The sequence below is a fragment of the Carassius auratus genome, unplaced genomic scaffold (assembly GCF_003368295.1).
Source record: "Carassius auratus strain Wakin unplaced genomic scaffold, ASM336829v1 scaf_tig00216530, whole genome shotgun sequence".
NCBI classification, from domain to species: domain Eukaryota; kingdom Metazoa; phylum Chordata; class Actinopteri; order Cypriniformes; family Cyprinidae; genus Carassius; species Carassius auratus.
The window spans coordinates 1,466-18,050 of NW_020528617.1; the positions used below are offsets into that span (position 1 = coordinate 1,466).

Here is a 16,585-nt window from a genome sequence, read left to right on the forward strand (position 1 = left end):
ATGTAGGGTTCCTTCTCGCAACTTAATGTTGTACCTTTACGAGCCATGTGACTCGATGATCTATGGAGCCTGTGTATGTGGTCCATCAAAGATGGAGATCCTGGACAAGACAAACTTGCAAGGAAGGGCAATGATCCTTGAGGACGGGCATGGCCGCAAATTTGTCTTTTCTCTCCTTCATGACCTTGATTAATGAAATATGGAAATATGTACATAGTATTATTTATTTTTTCTGTCATTGCTTTAATGTCTTAACTTAGATTTCATATACTGTATATTGGCCCTCTTTTCCAAGGAGTGTCTGTTCTTCTGTTTGTAATGTAGGTTGGATTTTACATAGTTATTTTTGAACAAGAAAATGCAATTGCTGTGGCGCCTGCATTATGGGTAGAGGAGGTGAATGGGGTAAGGGAACATGCGCGCACACACACACACACGTAATACCATAAATAACATATTCCCTGAAATGTTTTAGGTTCTGATTTGGCAAAGCCCCCCCCCAAAGTCCAGTTAAGGAGCTCTGGAAGCGGCACAAAATAAGAATACTCTCCCAGACTGGTGAGAAAACTGAATAAATATATAGTCATGTGGAGGTACACTGCCTTTACACAGTAAAATGATTACAAAAACTAAAAGGACAACTCAAATTTACTCTGTCCTTAGACAACTATAAGACAGCCAGAGAACGAGCCAAAAAAGCTGTAGAAAGTTCAAACGTGGACACAGAAGAAGAGGTGCTAAAGAGCGGGAAAAAAGTACCATCAAAATACTGGAGCGAGAGTTCAGGTAAACACACGTGATTGCTTTTGTCATGCATTACTCCACTGTTCATGTATAAAAATCATGCCATGATTACAGAAAAACTACTGTATAAAACTAAACTATATATAAACTGTTTCATCCTGAATAAATAGGAGAATGTGAGATTCCTACCAAAAAAGAAGAATAATGTCCACATCCTCTCAGAAGCCATCAAGCCTCCCAAAGCCTCCAAGTTGTAAGTAACAGATTGAACTTTTGGTGTCATTTCTTGTGTTGTGATTTGATGGTGGTGCGTCAATTAGTTAACAGGTAAAATAAGTGCATTGCCAGCTGATGGGAAGAAGCTATTTTGTGTGAAATACAAACAGATTTCTAATATAAAAATCCTATTTTAAAAATGTTTTGAATTTGGTTGGAGTGTCTTATATTGTGTGAGTTGTGGGTTGGTATTTTTTGTCATTGCATTTTGTGTAAAATTCCTTGTGAAAGAACTCAACTCCCCTGAACTGAGTTTATCCCATGCTTTCAATGTCTGTTTTTAGACAAACCACCTCCTGACATCACAGCTCACTCACCTGAGGAAGAAGAGCCATCCCTGCCAAATCTTTCAGCTAATAATACTTTTCATGGTATGTATTTTTAATGTTGATATTCTATTCATCTGTTAAGATAAATGTTTTTTTTTTTAATCTTCAGTAAATTAAGATTATGGCTGCATTTTTTTTTTACTGTCTTCTAATCTCAATCTCTGTTACCTTAAATTATACATTCATCTCTGTAAAGCTGCTTTTAAACAATCTGCATCGTTAAAAGTGCTATATACATGAAGATGACTTGACTTACTATCCAAATTAGACCATAGCTATTGCATCTGGCAATACAGTCATGCCAATGTCTATATTTTATTTCTTGAAGAACCACACATATGTGGGAAAAAGGATGGTATGTTGATATAGCACAGGGGTTGTGTGTCAGCAATTAATCCTGCTCCATGTGCCATTTCAACACTAACATTAGCTTTATTTATCTTTATATGTTGCGTAGATACAGTTTTTGAGCCTGATGGGAGGTAGCAACATTGGAGACGCTGTGAGGAGAATCCTTCGGAAAATAGCCACCATTGAGGCCTGGTCAAATTACAGCCTTAAAGGCCGAAAAGGAAAACTGAACTTCATTGGGACAGCCTTCCACCATATTGTTTTAAGTATGCTTTTTAAAACTTCTCTCTTCTTTTCACTTCATCATGCAACTTTTTAAAGAGCAAATGATAAACAGAAACATGTCTGTACTGTCCCTGTACCTTCGAATAATTTGTTTTCTCGTTTTTGACTTCTAAACGAAAATAAAAACCAAGTATAAAAAAATCACACTGTAAAAAATGTACTGTAGAATTTACAGGATTTTACTGGCAAAAAAGTTGCAAATAAAATCCTGTAAAAATGATGTTAATTGCTGTAAAATGGATTACAGGAAATTACTGCAAAACAAATTACAGTTAATTGCTGTACACTATAAAAATAAAATAAAAGTAGTAGTAAAAAAGAGCAGTGTTCATCATTTATGCTGCGGCACCCGGGGAGCAGTTGGTGGTTCAGTGCCTTGCTCAAGGGCACCTCAGTCGTAAATAAATACAAGACCATAACATGAGTCAAATAACTTTTTTTATTATTGAAAGTTTGTGTCCAAAGCACAGTGTTTGTGAAATACAGTAGTTTGTAGTATTTTTTTCTAGTAACATTGAATTTAACTTGTAGTTTATTTAACAGGAATATTTTGTAATTTCACTACAGTACAATATTTACCTGGCAAAAAAAAGTTGCCAATAAAATCCTGTAAATACCCCTTAATACAATATGATGTTGTAATAATTTAACAATGAAACCGCTTTAGAATCAGAATCAGAATCAGAATGAGCTTTATTGCCAGGTATGTTTACACATACGAGGAATTTGTTTTCGTGACAGAAGCTCCGCAGTACAACAGAATGACAGAGACAGAACATAAAACACATAATAAAAGAATAAAAAAATACAAATAAGTAGATAGTGAATGACAATATACAAATGACAATTGTAGGCAGGTATATTACAAAATGCAGTTATGTATGTACATGTAAATTATGTGCAAAATTTAAGTGTATACTAAGTATATGTGTTAGATAAATAAAGTGTATGTGTATATAAATATAAAGTGAAGTGTGTTCGGCGTTATTATCAGCTGTTCATAAGATGGATTGCCTGAGGGAAGAAACTGGTCCTGTGTCTGGTCGTTCTAGTGCTCAGTGCTCTGTAGCGTCGACCAGATGGCAACAGTTCAAAGAGGGAGTGTGCTGGATGTGAGGGGTCCAGAGTGATTTTGACAGCCCTTTTTCTCACTCTGGATAAGTACAGTTCTTGAATAGAAGGGAGGGTTGTACCGATGATTCGCTCAGCAGTCCGGACTACCCTCTGTAGTCTTCTGAGGTCAGATTTAGAAGCTGAGCTGAACCAGACAGTTGCTGAAGTGCAGAGGATGGATTCGATGATGGTGGAGTAGAACTGTTTCAGCAGCTCCTGTGGCAGGTTAAACTTCCTCAGCTGGCGAAGGAAGTACAACCTCTGCTGGGCCTTTTTCACAATGGAGTCAATGTGAATGTCCCACTTCAGGTCCTGAGAGATGGTGGTGCCCAGGAACCTGAATGACTCCACTGCAGTCACAGTGCTGTTCATGATGGTGAGTGGGGGGAGTGCAGGGGGGTTTCTCCTGAAGTCCATGATCATCTCCACTGTTTTGAGCGTGTTAAGCTCCAGGTCGTTGAGAGTGCACCAGACAGCCAGCTTTTTTACCTCCTGTCTGTAAGAAGACTCGTCACCGTCCTGAATGAGGCCGATGATTGTGGTGTCGCCTGCAAACTTCAGGAGCTTGACAGAGGGGTCCTTAGATGTGCAATCATTAGTGTACAGGGAGAAGAGAAGTGGGGAGAGAACGCAGCCCTGGGGAGCTCCGGTGCTGATTGTACGGGTGCTGGATGTGTATTTACCCAGCCTCACTAGCTGCTGCCTGTCTGTCAGGAAGCTGTTGATCCACTGACAGATGGAGGTGGGTACAGAGAGCTTTACTGTTAAAATTAAAGAATAAGTTCAGATAAATGCTGCTTTTTTTTTTCTTTCATTCATCAAATAACCCTGAAAAAACACAAAAATGTGAAGAAGCACAACTGTTTCATCACTAATAATCATAAATGTTTCATATGGTTTTAGTTTTACTTATTCACTTATTCATATTGCTCATAAAGTGTACTTTTGGATGTCAAAACTTTATTCAAATAAATTAAACAAATAAATGTGAATATGAGAATTTAAAAAATAAGAAAATAACAGATGCATTGTGATATAGGTGACAAAATATTTTGAGAAAAAGGATATGAAGTTATTTAATGAGCTTCCTCACTTAACCAGTTATCTGTGCTTCCTCACTGTGACGTACACTTTTCTGTAAACTGAGCCAAATATTTTTTCACCGATTTAGGGTAGAGTAAGAATATTTCCTGTATTGTGCAAGTTAGTTCATAGATATAATTTTATTTGCAATATTACCTTTTCTTTTCATCATCATATTTAAGAGTTCATGATAATTAATGTTCAACTTAATTTCTCAGTTGATTAATCCATCCACAATTCATAAAACACAACACATGCAACTGAGGTACAAGAAGTATTGACATCCAAAAGGCCTTGAAATCATTAAAAATCACATCGACAGGTAAAAAAAAAAAAGCCTCAGGTCAAATATTCATTTATCACAAATTAACTTTGACAAACACTTCCTGCTCCGAAGTCCCGATCTGAATCAACCGCGATCAGGCTCCGAAGTCCCGATCTGAAAACTTGGACCAAAGAATGTAAAAAATAACTCTATTTCTCTAATAACTCTACAACTCTATGAATGACTCAGATCACGTATCTAAAAATAAATCGCTATAGACAGTAAAAGAGAAATAATAAGAGGAGTGAAGTTTCCTACTGTTCTGCTGTGTTTGGTCCTCACTCGCGTCTGACGCTCCGTGTCGCGTCTCCGCCCCTCACACGGGCGTTTACAGCGCTAATTAATCATCTTTGTTAATTATTATACATTTACTTCATTGTCAGCTTCAGGTACTTCATTTATTATTGTTCAATTAACTGTTTAAAACAAAAAAAGGTTGTATTTCAGTAATAATTCAAAATTATCAAAATAAAATTTATAAAATAATGGTTTATATTTTAATATCCTTTAAAATATAATTTATTTCTGTGATGTGCAGCTGTATTTTCAGCATCATTCCACCAGTCTTCAGTGTCACATGATCTTTAGAAATCATGAAAATATGATGATTTATTATTAGAACTATTAATAGTTGTGCTACCCAATATTATTTTGGAATCTGCGATACTTTTTTAAGGATTCTTCGATGTATATATTTTTTTTTAAAGAACATTATTTATTCAAAATATAAATCTCTTCTAACAATATTAATCTCTGATATCACTTCTTATCAATTTAACACATCCTGAATAAAAGATTCTAAAATCTAATAAAGAATACAATTTCTTTAAAAAAAAAAGAAAGGATAAAAATTTACTGAACCCAAACTATTGAACTGTAGTGAATATTGTTAGATAATATTTATATTTTAAATAAATGCTCTTCTTTTTAACTTTTTATTCATCAAAGAATCCTTCCAAAATAATATTTATCGGCAAAACTGTTGATAATTCTAATAATAAATCATCATATTATTTGATTTCTGAAGATCATTTGACAATGAAGACTGGAGGAAAGATGCTGAAAATACAGCTGCACATCACATGAATAAATTACACCTTCATGTATATTAAAATAGAAAAATGTTAATAATATTTCACAATATTATGTTTTCCAGTATTTTTGATCAAATAAATGCTGTCTTGATGAGTAAAATAAATTCCAGTAAAAAAACATTAAAAATCATTCTGATCCCAATCTCTGACCGGTAGTGTGTGTATGTGTGTGTGTTTATATATATATATATATATATATATATTTATAAGCCCACTAACACACTAGGCAAGGAAAGTTTATTTATATTTCATTCACAATGGTAATTCAAAGTGCTTTACATAAAAGAAAGTAAAATAATCATAAAGAAAAATTATAACAAAAAGTAAAACAAGCAAATTTTAAAGCTTTTATAATGATTAAAACGTTTACTTAATTAAAATTAATTTAAAAACCAGTTACAAAATTATTTTACATTAAAAAAAAAATTGAAAATATAGTGCAATCAGTTCGGACATTGCACAGTGCTCATTCAATAAATGCACAGCTAAACAGATGAGTTTTAAGTCCAGATGTAAATGTGACTAGTGTTTTACATCTGATCTCTTCTGGAAGCGGATTCCAACTACGAGCGGCATAGAAACTAAAAGCAGATTCCCCTTGTTTTGTGTGAACCCTTGGTATTTCTAACTGCATTACTTGAGGATGTGCTAATCGCCTTCCTGATATTGATGAAATATATAATATATAAATATATTCTCAGAAAAGAAGGATGCAAACTCATTGCATTTGCTGTCGGAGAGCATTTCACTGGGAATCTGTCTTCAGTCTATGTCTGATCTTTGAACGCTCCTCTGTGCAGTGCAGATCTGAATCAACCGAGTCGCGAACAGGCTCCGAAGTGCCGAATCAACCGAGTCACGAACATGCTCCGAAGTGCCGATCTGAATCAACCGAGGGCGCGAACTTGCTCCAAAGTGCCGATCTGAATCAACCGAGTCATGAACATGCTCCGAAGTGCCGATCTGAATCAACCGAGGGCGCGAACATGCTCCGAAGTGCCGATCTTAATCAACCGAGGGTGCGAACATGCTCCGAAGTGCCGATATGAAATCAACCGAGTCGCGAACATGCTCCGAAGTGCCGAATCAACCGAGTCGCGAACATGCTCCGAAGTCCCGATCTGAAATCAACCGAGTCGCGATCAGGCTCCGAAGTCCCGATCTGAAAACTTCGACCAAAGAATGTAAAAAATAACTCTATTTCTCTAATAACTCTACAACTCTATGAATGACTCAGATCACGTATCTAAAAATAAATCACTATAGACAGTAAAAGAGAAATAATTAGAGGAGTGAAGTTTCCTACTGTTCTGCTGTGTTTGGTCCTCACTCGCGTCTGATGCTCCGTGTCGCGTCTCCGCCCCTCACACGGGCGTTTACAGCGCTAATTAATCATCTTTGTTAATTATTATACATTTACTTCATTGTCAGCTTCAGGTACTTCATTTATTATTGTTCAATGAACTGTTTGAAACAAAAAAGGTTGTATTTCAGTAATAATTCAAAATTATCAAAATAAAATTTATAAAAATAATGGTTTATATTTTAATATCCTTTAAAATATAATTTATTTCTGTGATGTGCAGCTGTATTTTCAGCATCATTCCTCCAGTCTTCAGTGTCACATGATCTTTAGAAATCATGAAAATATGATGATTTATTATTAGAACTATTAATAGTTGTGCTACCAAATATTATTTTGGAATCTGCGATACTTTTTTAAGGATTCTTCGATGCATAATTTTTTTTAAAGAACATCATTTATTCAAAATATACATCCTTCTAACAATATTAATCTTTGATATCACTTCTTATCAATTTAACACATCCTGAATAAAAGAATCTAAAATCTAATAAAGAATACAATTTCTTATAAAAAAAAAAGAAAGGATAAAAATTTACTGAACCCAAACTATTGAACTGTAGTGAATATTGTTAGATAATATTTATATTTTAAATAAATGCTCTTCTTTTTAACTTTTTATTCATCAAAGAATCCTGAAAAAAGTATCACAGATTCCTAAATAATATTTATCAGCAAAACTGTTGATATTTCTAATAATAAATCATCATATTATTCTGATTTCTGAAGATCATGTGACACTGAAGACTGGAGGAAAGATGCTGAAAATACAGCTGCACATCACATGAATAAATTACACCTTCATGTATATTAAAATACAAAATGTTAATAATATTTCACAATATTACATGTTTTCCAGTATTTTTGATCAAATAAATGCTGTCTTGATGAGTAAAATAAATTCCTGTAAAAAAACATTAAAAATCATTCTGATCCCAAACTCTGACCGGTAGTGTGTGTATGTGTGTGTGTGTGTTTATATATATATATATAAGCCCACTAACACACTAGGCAAGGAAAGTTTATTTATATTTCATACACAATGGTAATTCAAAGTGCTTTACATAAAATAAAGTAAAATAATCATAAAGAAAAATTATAACAAAAATAAAACGAGCAATTTTAAAACTTTTATAATGATTAAAACATTTACTTAATTAAAATTAATTTAAAAACAGTTACAAAATTATTTTACATAAAAAAAAACAGTGAAAATATAGTGCAATCAGTTCGGACATTGCACAGTGCTCATTCAATAAATGCACAGCTAAACAGATGAGTTTTAAGTCCAGATGTAAATGTGACTAGTGTTTTACATCTGATCTCTTCTGGAAGCTGATTCCAACTGCGAGCGGCATAGAAACTAAAAGCAGATTCCCCTTGTTTTGTGTGAACCCTTGGTATTTCTAACTGCATTACTTGAGGATGTGCTAATCGCCTTCCTGATATTGATGATCTTCTCAGAAAAGAAGGATGCAAACTCATTGCATTTGCTGTCGGAGAGCATTTCAATGGGAATCTTACTTTAGTCTATGTCTCGTAACTTTGAACGCTCCTCTGTGCAGTGCAGATCTGAATCAACCAAGGCCGCGAACATGCTCCGAAGTGCCGATCTGAATCAACCGAGAGCGCGAACATGCTCCGAAGTGCCGATCTGAATCAACCGAGAGCGCGAACATGCTCCGAAGTGCCGATCTGAATCAACCGTGTCGTGAACATGCTCCGAAGTGCCGATCTGAATCAACCGAGGGCGCGAACATGCTCCGAAGTGCCGATCTGCAATCACCGAGTCGCGAACATGCTCCGAAGTGCCGATCTGAATCAACCGAGGGTGCGAACATGCTCCGAAGTCCCGATCTGAAATCAACCGAGTCGCGAACATGCTCCGAAGTGCCGATATGAAATCAACCGAGTCGCGAACATGCTCCGAAGTGCCGAATCAACCGAGTCGCGAACATGCTCCGAAGTCCCGATCTGAAATCAACCGAGTCGCGATCAGGATCCGAAGTCCCGATCTGAAAACTTCGACCAAAGAATGTAAAAAATAACTCTATTTCTCTAATAATTCTACAACTCTATGAATGACTCAGATCACGTATCTAAAAATAAATCGCTATAGACAGTAAAAGAGAAATAATAAGAGGAGTGAAGTTTCCTACTGTTCTGCTGTGTTTGGTCCTCACTCGCGTCTCCGCCCCTCACCACGGGCGTTTACAGCGCTAATTAATCATTTTTGTTAATTATTATACATTTACTTCATTTTCAGCTTCAGGTACTTCATTTATTATTGTTCAATGAACTGTTTGAAACAAAATGTTGTATTTCAGTAATAATTCAAAATTATCAAAATAAAATTCATAAAAATAATGGTTTATATTTTAATATCCTTTAAAATATAATTTATTTCTGTGATGTGCAGCTGTATTTTCAGCATCATTCCAACAGTCTTCAGTGTCACATGATCTTTAGAAATCATGAGAATATGATGATTTATTATTAGAACTATTAATAGTTGTGCTACCCAATATTATTTTGGAATCTGCGATACTTTTTTAAGGATTCTTCGATGTATATATTTTTTTTAAAGAACATTATTTATTCAAAATATAAATCTCTTCTAACAATATTAATCTCTGATATCACTTCTTATCAATTTAACACATCCTGAATAAAAGATTCTAAAATCTAATAAAGAATACAATTTCTTTAAAAAAAAAAGAAAGGATAAAAATTTACTGAACCCAAACTATTGAACTGTAGTGAATATTGTTAGATAATATTTATATTTTAAATAAATGCTCTTCTTTTTAACTTTTTATTCATCAAAGAATCCTTCCAAAATAATATTTATCGGCAAAACTGTTGATAATTCTAATAATAAATCATCATATTATTTGATTTCTGAAGATCATTTGACAATGAAGACTGGAGGAAAGATGCTGAAAATACAGCTGCACATCACATGAATAAATTACACCTTCATGTATATTAAAATAGAAAAATTTTAATAATATTTCACAATATTATGTTTTCCAGTATTTTTGATCAAATAAATGCTGTCTTGATGAGTAAAATAAATTCCAGTAAAAAAACATTAAAAATCATTCTGATCCCAATCTCTGACCGGTAGTGTGTGTATGTGTGGTGTGTTTATATATATATATATATATATATTTATAAGCCCACTAACACACTAGGCAAGGGAAGTTTATTTATATTTCATTCACAATGGTAATTCAAAGTGCTTTACATAAAAGAAAGTAAAATAATCATAAAGAAAAATTATAACAAAAAGTAAAAACAAGCAAATTTTAAAGCTTTTTTAATGATTAAAACGTTTACTTAATTAAAATTAATTTAAAAAACAGTTACAAAATTATTTTACATTAAAAAAAAAAATTGAAAATATAGTGCAATCAGTTCGGACATTGCACAGTGCTCATTCAATAAATGCACAGCTAAACAGATGAGTTTTAAGTCCAGATGTAAATGTGACTAGTGTTTTACATCTGATCTCTTCTGGAAGGGGATTCCAACTGCGAGCGGCATAGAAACTAAAAGCAGATTCCCCTTGTTTTGTGTGAACCCTTGGTATTTCTAACTGCATTACTTGAGGATGTGCTAATCGCCTTCCTGATATTGATGAAATATATAATATATAAATATATTCTCAGAAAAGAAGGATGCAAACTCATTGCATTTGCTGTCGGAGAGCATTTCACTGGGAATCTGTCTTCAGTCTATGTCTGATCTTTGAACGCTCCTCTGTGCAGTGCAGATCTGAATCAACCGAGTCGCGAACAGGCTCCGAAGTGCCGAATCAACCGAGTCACGAACATGCTCCGAAGTGCCGATCTGAATCAACCGAGGGCGCGAACTTGCTCCAAAGTGCCGATCTGAATCAACCGAGTCGTGAACATGCTCCGAAGTGCCGATCTGAATCAACCGAGGGCGCGAACATGCTCCGAAGTGCCGAATCAACCGAGTCGCGAACATGCTCCGAAGTGCCGATCTTAATCAACCGAGGGTGCGAACATGCTCCGAAGTGCCGATATGAAATCAACCGAGTCGCGAACATGCTCCGAAGTGCCGAATCAACCGAGTCGCGAACATGCTCCGAAGTCCCGATCTGAAATCAACCGAGTCGCGATCAGGCTCCGAAGTCCCGATCTGAAAACTTCGACCAAAGAATGTAAAAAATAACTCTATTTCTCTAATAACTCTACAACTCTATGAATGACTCAGATCACGTATCTAAAAATAAATCGCTATAGACAGTAAAAGAGAAATAATAAGATGAGTGAAGTTTCCTACTGTTCTGCTGTGTTTGGTCCTCACTCGCGTCTGACGCTCCGTGTCGCGTCTCCGCCCCTCACACGGGCGTTTACAGCGCTAATTAATCATCTTTGTTAATTATTATACATTTACTTCATTGTCAGCTTCAGGTACTTCATTTATTATTGTTCAATGAACTGTTTGAAACAAAAAAAGGTTGTATTTCAGTAATAATTCAAAATTATCAAAATAAAATTTATAAAATAATGGTTTATATTTTAATATCCTTTAAAATATAATTTATTTCTGTGATGTGCAGCTGTATTTTCAGCATCATTCCTCCAGTCTTCAGTGTCACATGATCTTTAGAAATCATGAAAATATGATGATTTATTATTAGAACTATTAATAGTTGTGCTACCAAATATTATTTTGGAATCTGCGATACTTTTTTAGGATTCTTCATGCATAATTTTTTTTTAAAGAACATCATTTATTCAAAATATAAATCCTTCTAACAATATTAATCTTTGATATCACTTCTTATCAATTTAACACATCCTGAATAAAAGAATCTAAAATCTAATAAAGAATACAATTTCTTATAAAAAAAAAGAAAGGATAAAAATTTACTGAACCCAAACTATTGAACTGTAGTGAATATTGTTAGAAAATATTTATATTTTAAATAAATGCTCTTCTTTTTAACTTTTTATTCATCAAAGAATCCTGAAAAAAGTATCACAGATTCCTAAATAATATTTATCAGCAAAACTGTTGATATTTCTAATAATAAATCATCATATTATTCTGATTTCTGAAGATCATGTGACACTGAAGACTGGAGGAAAGATGCTGAAAATACAGCTGCACATCACATGAATAAATTACACCTTCATGTATATTAAAATACAAAAATGTTAATAATATTTCACAATATTACATGTTTTCCAGTATTTTTGATCAAATAAATGCTGTCTTGATGAGTAAAATAAATTCCTGTAAAAAAACATTAAAAATCATTCTGATCCCAAACTCTGACCGGTAGTGTGTGTATGTGTGTGTGTGTGTTATATATATATAAGCCCACTAACACACTAGGCAAGGAAAGTTTATTTATATTTCATACACAATGGTAATTCAAAGTGCTTTACATAAAATAAAGTAAAATAATCATATAGAAAAATTATAACAAAAATAAAACGAGCAATTTTAAAACTTTTATAATGATTAAAACATTTACTTAATTAAAATTAATTTAAAAACAGTTACAAAATTATTTTACATTAAAAAAAACAGTGAAAATATAGTGCAATCAGTTCGGACATTGCACAGTGCTCATTCAATAAATGCACAGCTAAACAGATGAGTTTTAAGTCCAGATGTAAATGTGACTAGTGTTTTACATCTGATCTCTTCTGGAAGCTGATTCCAACTGCGAGAGGCATAGAAACTAAAAGCAGATTCCCCTTGTTTTGTGTGAACCCTTGGTATTTCTAACTGCATTACTTGAGGATGTGCTAATCGCCTTCCTGATATTGATGATCTTCTCAGAAAAGAAGGATGCAAACTCATTGCATTTGCTGTCGGAGAGCATTTCAATGGGAATCTTACTTTAGTCTATGTCTCGTAACTTTGAACGCTCCTCTGTGCAGTTCAGATCTGAATCAACCAAGGCCGCGAACATGCTCCGAAGTGCCGATCTGAATCAACCGAGAGCGCGAACATGCTCCGAAGTACCGATCTGAATCAACCGAGAGCGCGAACATGCTCCGAAGTGCCGATCTGAATCAACCGTGTCGTGAACATGCTTCGAAGTGCCGATCTGAATCAACCGAGGGCGCGAACATGCTCCGAAGTGCCGATCTGCAATCAACCGAGTCGCGAACATGCTCCGAAGTGCCGATCTGAATCAACCGAGGGTGCGAACATGCTCCGAAGTGCCGAATCAACCGAGTCGCGAACATGCTCCGAAGTCCCGATCTGAAATCAACCGAGTCGCGATCAGGATCCGAAGTCCTGATCTGAAAACTTCGACCAAAGAATGTAAAAAATAACTCTATTTCTCTAATAACTCTACAACTCTATGAATGACTCAGATCACGTATCTAAAAATAAATCGCTATAGACAGTAAAAGAGAAATAATAAGAGGAGTGAAGTTTCCTACTGTTCTGCTGTGTTTGGTCCTCACTCGCGTCTGACGCTCCGTGTCGCGTCTCCGCCCCTCACACGGGCGTTTACAGCGCTAATTAATCATCTTTGTTAATTATTATACATTTACTTCATTGTCAGCTTCAGGTACTTCATTTATTATTGTTCAATGAACTGTTTGAAACAAAAAAAGGTTGTATTTCAGTAATAATTCAAAATTATCAAAATAAAATTTATAAAATAATGGTTTATATTTTAATATCCTTTAAAATATAATTTATTTCTGTGATGTGCAGCTGTATTTTCAGCATCATTCCTCCAGTCTTCAGTGTCACATGATCTTTAGAAATCATGAAAATATGATGATTTATTATTAGAACTATTAATAGTTGTGCTACCAAATATTATTTTGGAATCTGCGATACTTTTTTAGGATTCTTCGATGCATAATTTTTTTTAAAAGAACATCATTTATTCAAAATATAAATCCTTCTAACAATATTAATCTTTGATATCACTTCTTATCAATTTAACACATCCTGAATAAAAGAATCTAAAATCTAATAAAGAATACAATTTCTTTAAAAAAAAAGAAAGGATAAAAATTCCTGTAAAAAAACATTAAAAATCATTCTGATCCCAAACTCTGACCGGTAGTGTGTGTATGTGTGTGTGTGTTTATATATATATAAGCCCACTAACACACTAGGCAAGGAAAGTTTATTTATATTTCATACACAATGGTAATTCAAAGTGCTTTACATAAAATAAAGTAAAATAATCATAAAGAAAAATTATAACAAAAATAAAACGAGCAATTTTAAAACTTTTATAATGATTAAAACATTTACTTAATTAAAATTAATTTAAAAACAGTTACAAAATTATTTTACATTAAAAAAAACAGTGAAAATATAGTGCAATCAGTTCGGACATTGCACAGTGCTCATTCAATAAATGCACAGCTAAACAGATGAGTTTTAAGTCCAGATGTAAATGTGACTAGTGTTTTACATCTGATCTCTTCTGGAAGCGGATTCCAACTGCGAGCGGCATAGAAACTAAAAGCAGATTCCCCTTGTTTTGTGTGAACCCTTGGTATTTCTAACTGCATTACTTGAGGATGTGCTAATCGCCTTCCTGATATTGATGATCTTCTCAGAAAAGAAGGATGCAAACTCATTGCATTTGCTGTCGGAGAGCATTTCACTGGGAATCTGTCTTCAGTCTATGTCTCGTAACTTTGAACGCTCCTCTGTGCAGTGCAGATCTGAATCAACCAAGGCCGCGAACATGCTCCGAAGTGCCGATCTGAATCAACCGAGAGCGCGAACATGCTCCGAAGTGCCGATCTGAATCAACCGAGAGCGCGAACATGCTCCGAAGTGCCGATCTGAATCAACCGTGTCGTGAACATGCTCCGAAGTGCCGATCTGAATCAACCGAGGGCGCGAACATGCTCCGAAGTGCCGATCTGCAATCAACCGAGTCGCGAACATGCTCCGAAGTGCCGATCTGAATCAACCGAGGGTGCGAACATGCTCCGAAGTCCCGATCTGAAATCAACCGAGTCGCGAACATGCTCCGAAGTGCCGATATGAAATCAACCGAGTCGCGAACATGCTCCGAAGTGCCGAATCAACCGAGTCGCGAACATGCTCCGAAGTCCCGATCTGAAATCAACCGAGTCGCGATCAGGCTCCGAAGTCCCGATCTGAAAACTTCGACCAAAGAATGTAAAAAATAACTCTATTTCTCTAATAACTCTACAACTCTATGAATGACTCAGATCACGTATCTAAAAATAAATCGCTATAGACAGTAAAAGAGAAATAATAAGAGGAGTGAAGTTTCCTACTGTTCTGCTGTGTTTGGTCCTCACTCGCGTCTGACGCTCCGTGTCGCGTCTCCGCCCCTCACACGGGCGTTTACAGCGCTAATTAATCATCTTTGTTAATTATTATACATTTACTTCATTGTCAGCTTCAGGTACTTCATTTATTATTGTTCAATGAATTGTTTGAAACACAAAAAGGTTGTATTTCAGTAATAATTCAAAATTATCAAAATAAAATTTATAAAATAATGGTTTATATTTTAATATCCTTTAAAATATAATTTATTTCTGTGATGTGCAGCTGTATTTTCAGCATCATTCCTCCAGTCTTCAGTGTCACATGATCTTTAGAAATCATGAAAATATGATGATTTATTATTAGAACTATTAATAGTTGTGCTACCAAATATTATTTTGGAATCTGCGATACTTTTTTAGGATTCTTCGATGCATAATTTTTTTTAAAGAACATCATTTATTCAAAATATAAATCCTTCTAACAATATTAATCTTTGATATCACTTCTTATCAATTTAACACATCCTGAATAAAAGAATCTAAAATCTAATAAAGAATACAATTTCTTATAAAAAAAAGAAAGGATAAAAATTTACTGAACCCAAACTATTGAACTGTAGTGAATATTGTTAGAAAATATTTATATTTTAAATAAATGCTCTTCTTTTTAACTTTTTATTCATCAAAGAATCCTGAAAAAAGTATCACAGATTCCTAAATAATATTTATCAGCAAAACTGTTGATAATTCTAATAATAAATCATCATATTATTCAGATTTCTGAAGATCATGTGACACTGAAGACTGGAGGAAAGATGCTGAAAATACAGCTGCACATCACATGAATAAATTACACCTTCATGTATATTAAAATACAAAAATGTTAATAATATTTCACAATATTACATGTTTTCCAGTATTTTTGATCAAATAAATGCTGTCTTGATGAGTAAAATAAATTCCTGTAAAAAAACATTAAAAATCATTCTGATCCCAAACTCTGACCGGTAGTGTGTGTATGTGTGTGTGTGTTTATATATATATAAGCCCACTAACACACTAGGCAAGGAAAGTTTATTTATATTTCATACACAATGGTAATTCAAAGTGCTTTACATAAAATAAAGTAAAATAATCATAAAGAAAAATTATAACAAAAATAAAACGAGCAATTTTAAAACTTTTATAATGATTAAAACATTTACTTAATTAAAATTAATTTAAAAACAGTTACAAAATTATTTTACATTAAAAAAAACAGTGAAAATATAGTGCAATCAGTTCGGACATTGCACAGTGCTCATTCAATAAATGCACAGCTAAACAGATGAGTTTTAAGT

General features: G+C 34.2%; 1 long non-coding RNA gene across 1 annotated transcript; it reads left to right on the top strand.

The window, feature by feature from the left end:
• Nucleotides 1-744: 744 nt before the first annotated feature.
• Nucleotides 745-2,122, top strand: LOC113098344 (uncharacterized). The gene is made up of 4 exons (XR_003288994.1): nucleotides 745-786; nucleotides 915-997; nucleotides 1,305-1,391; nucleotides 1,807-2,122. It is a non-coding gene; the product is annotated as an uncharacterized LOC113098344 (long non-coding RNA).
• Nucleotides 2,123-16,585: the final 14,463 nt, after the last annotated feature.